Source organism: Hibiscus syriacus, unplaced genomic scaffold, assembly GCF_006381635.1.
Source record: "Hibiscus syriacus cultivar Baekdansim isolate YM2019G1 unplaced genomic scaffold, ASM638163v2 tig00110729_pilon, whole genome shotgun sequence".
Taxonomy (NCBI): domain Eukaryota; kingdom Viridiplantae; phylum Streptophyta; class Magnoliopsida; order Malvales; family Malvaceae; genus Hibiscus; species Hibiscus syriacus.
Window position 1 is genome coordinate 640,381 of NW_024062843.1, and position 4,269 is coordinate 644,649.

The 4,269-nt window shown below is 31.2% G+C and overlaps 1 long non-coding RNA gene across 2 annotated transcripts; it reads left to right on the top strand.

Annotated features, from left to right (window-relative positions):
• Window positions 1-1,372: 1,372 nt before the first annotated feature.
• On the top strand, window positions 1,373-3,100 carry LOC120139128. 2 transcript variants are annotated; one of them, XR_005517596.1, is made up of 3 exons: window positions 1,373-2,257; window positions 2,342-2,412; window positions 2,514-3,100. It is a non-coding gene; the product is annotated as an uncharacterized LOC120139128 (long non-coding RNA). The 2 variants fall into 2 exon arrangements; XR_005517595.1 differs by having other exon boundaries at window positions 1,373-1,907.
• Window positions 3,101-4,269: the final 1,169 nt, after the last annotated feature.

Genomic DNA, 4,269 nt, shown 5'->3' on the forward strand with positions numbered 1-4,269 from the left:
TTTTGTTTAAGTCTCTGTTTAAATTTTTTATTTGTATGTTGAATTTTATATTATTCAAATTTAGTCATTACATTAATGTATATATACACTTTTTAAAATTTATAGTTTGGCATGTTCTGTTTTTGTTTTCGTATTTAAGTCACATTTGTATATTATATGTTAATATGCATGGTTTATAAATTTTAATTAAAATATATGTATATAATTTTTGTATGTCACATTGCATGATATTTTTAAATCATATTACTTGTTTAATTAATTTTTGGCATGACATTCTTTTTTCACAATTTGTATGATACCCTCATGTGCATAACTTGACTTATAAATACATAATCGGACTAAGGGTAATACCCTTTTAATTTAAAATTCTCTTGAGTGACTTGTCTTAACTCATTAGAGGGTCGTTTTGACGATTTTAAATTAAAAGTGTATCCCGAAAGTGAAACCTAAAAAAACTTGATTCGTCACTTAAAATTTGGGAACGAAAGAAAAGAAAATGTTCGGATATTTAAATTTTTCGAGAAAAGATTGTTACAACTCATCTAAGATATGGTCTCGATATTTTTAAATAATCGAACATTCTTTATCTTTCTAAAATGATTTGGTAATTTTAATTTAATTAATTTGACTGCTTTTGAATATTATAAAATTCAATCTTTGTTTTATGGGATTAAAAGTCAAATTAAGTTTGAATTTATAAAGTTCATTGCAAAGACGTTAATTAATCGACTAGGTACCGATTTAGGGCGCTGTTGGGGTGCTAATCCTTCCACACACGTAACCGACTCCTGAATTCATTTTTGGTAACGCATACCTCAATTTGTTGTTTTAATTAAAATTAATTTTTATTTAAAATGACAACGTTTTTGGGTGCTTAATCACACCCTAATCAAATATTGGTGGCGACTCTTCGAACCATATGTTTTTATTTTTAAGGAATCTCAAATTTTTTGAAACGAGAGGTTTTTTAAATCGCATTTGTTTTAAAATTAAAAATAAATTGAAATAGATAAATTAAAATTTGTATGGTTTTTAAAATCTCAACTTAAGAAAAAAATCGTTTCGACAATAGCCACTTTCGTTTTGTTTTAATTAAGATATGATCATTTTCGTTTCATTTTAAGATGTGATCATTTTCGTTTCATTTTAATTAAGATGTAGTCAATTACCTTAAACAGTCGTTAAAAGTTTAATGATTTGATGATATGACATTCGAATAAAATGGTTTAATTTTTGTTTTAACTCTTGAACTTTAGATAAAATTTAATTATAAACTTTTTTTGTAAATCTAAAACAATTTAGGGACAAGTTTGTAATTTACCATTTTTTTATAGGCTTTTCTTCTTAATTCCCCTACACCGCACACCCCATTTCCTCCCCCTCCAGCTATGGCAAAGCCGTCGTCAAACATCAACCTCGTCTATGCCTATTTCTATCCCTATTTCTCAACCCAGTCTTTTCCACCTTAACTTACTATCAAATCTACCCCATCAAAACCCTCATCTCTAATCTCCTTTACATCCTCACCGTCTCCATCCTCTCTCTCTTCGCCACCGGTTCTGTCACCTACAGCGTTTTCCACAGCTTTCACGGTTGACCCGTCAAGCTTTCATCCTTTATCAAGGCAGCTTTCACTTCCTTTCTCCCCTCCTCTCAACTTGGCTTGTAACTCAGCTTATCATTTATGGGATCGGTTTAGTTCTTGGTTTGGCCTTTTTCTCATTATTCAAAGCAATCCAGCTTCTAGGCCCCCAAGTTGATTGCTGTTCACCTTATTTCATTTTCCTTTGTCTTGCTTATGTGATCATCCTCATGTTTATCATGGTTTATTTGCAAGTGGACTGGATATTTGCTTATGTCATCGTCGTGGTTGAATCAAGCTGAGGATTTGAACTTCTAAACCACTGGTAACACATCAACAGAATCTTCACAATTTCAAACTCTCTTTCTCTGTCTATTTTTCCTGTATTCACACTGCCTTTGATGGTTTTTGATTCTTTTTTGAACTCTGGAAGCTTAGAATGACAGAACTTCCTGGGTTTTGTTTTTGTTTGGGTTGCTGAAATGGATTTGCTTTGTTAGAGCAGTTTTGTCTTTTGGGAACTACAATTACAAGGAAAAAAAGCTTGGTTTGTTGATCTTCTAAATTATGTTGATTTTTACTTAGTGTTTCCTGCAGTTGCTCGCGCTGTTCATCAGTGCACAATCTCTTTGTTTTCTGTTTATTTACTGATCAACAACAACGCATGTTCACAAGGTTTCTGTGGATGTGTATTTAATGAATTTCCATGTCAATTAATTTTTTAAATGACCAAAGATGATTGACATTGGTAATGGGTAGGGATTTTTGTTCTGATGCTACTGGGAACCCGTTTACTAGATCACCAAATTCAACTTTCTATGTGTACTATGGTGAGTACCCTTTTTCTTTCCTTCATATTTATTCTCTGTTTCAATTACCCATTCATGATTCAATCATACCCGGATTGTCGAAAATTTATCCATGGAAGCAGAGGCTGGAGATATGCATCGAAGCAGCTCTTGGATTACATTACCTTCACAACGGAGCAAAGCGAGCAATAGTTCACGGTAACGTTAAGAGCGGAAACATTCTTTTGGGTTCAACTGGGTTTGCAAGCTTGCCGAATTCCGGACTTCCAAACTGCGTCCCCGTCGCAATTCTAAGCCGAAAGCTTCGGAAGAATAGATCCATTAGTGCAGAGTAATTTAGGGTATTTGGATCCCGAGTATCTGGAAACAGCGCAACTGGAGGAAAAATGTGATGTGTACTCATTTGGGGTTGTTTTGTTTGAAGAGTTGTGTGGTAGAATGCCATTTGTGGAGCATGATGGGGAGATGAAGATGACTCCAGTTGATCTGCCATGCCGGTCGATTAAAGAAAGAACCATTTATGATATGATTGATCCATTTTTGAAGGGGAGGATTCCGCCAGAGTGCTTCAAGCTGTTCGTGGACATCGCCGGTTCATGTACTCGTGTAGTCGGAGACTCACGGCCTGAGATGGGTGAAGTGGAGGCGACGCTGGAGCGTGCTTTGGAATTGCAAGAGAAGGCTGATTCCAAGCCAAAGCTTATGGTTTCAGGGGAAAACTTATAAAATTTAATAAACTATTACTTTTTATATTTATACATTTTTACTTACTAAACTTAAAAAAAATTATTTATATTATCATTTGATTAATTTTTTATCAATGAAATGTTATTAATAAGAAATAATAGATTTAAAAATATTTTTTAAATATATATATATATATATATATATATATATATATATTAATAATAGAAAGCTCTACTTATAATAGATACAAATAAAATTTCAAAAAAATTAAAAATTAAATTTTCGGATTCACATATATCTAACTAACTGTCAGCCATGATGTTTTAAATATCAACAAAATGTACCCCCGGGCGGGGTCATTTAGCTGCTAACGGTTCTGGAAAATGAACAGCAAGAAAGAAACATCGGGTGTGAGGTACGGGTAGGTAAAATTTGACTCGACTCGTGTCGAAGGGGTCTTTCGGTTAAGTCCGAAATTAGGTTTCGATTTGAATAAAAATATTAGAGTCGTCACCGATTATTTAAAAATAAATTTTAGGTTGATCGGACATCATCTTACCTAAAATGTGTTTTACCATAAATATGTCAGGTTCAGAAGTTGATTACGATCAAGGAAGAAATAGTATTCTTGAAACGTCCTTTCGGTACCGTTTTAATTTGTCGGTTGTCTTAATTGCGAAAATTAAAATTAAAATTTAAATTTAAATTTAAAAATCCAATTCAAATTACTTACCTTAGATTGATTAAAAATTCTCCTAAAAAAGTCAAGAATATTATTAGATTGTAAAATAAAAAATAAAAAAATATGAAAAAAATAAAGAAAAATATTAATATAATCATAATAATAAATAAATGAAATAGATAAATAAAGATAAATAAAATTAAGTAAAAAGAAAAAAATAATAAAATAATGAAAAAAGGCTAAATTTTGAAATAAAAAAATAAACATAGAAAAGGTTTAGAAAATAAATATTAAAAAAATTGAAACATAAATAAATAAAAAAGGATCAAATTAAATTAAATTAGAATTTATAGACTGAAATTAATGCTAAAAGTGTACTGCAAGAGAAAAAACAAAATTAGGGGGTTAATTCGCAAAATATAAGAAATATAAACAGGGATCAAATTGAATAAATTGAAAATTCAGAGCCAAAATTGCAATAGGTGACCAAAACAAATTTCACTTCAAAA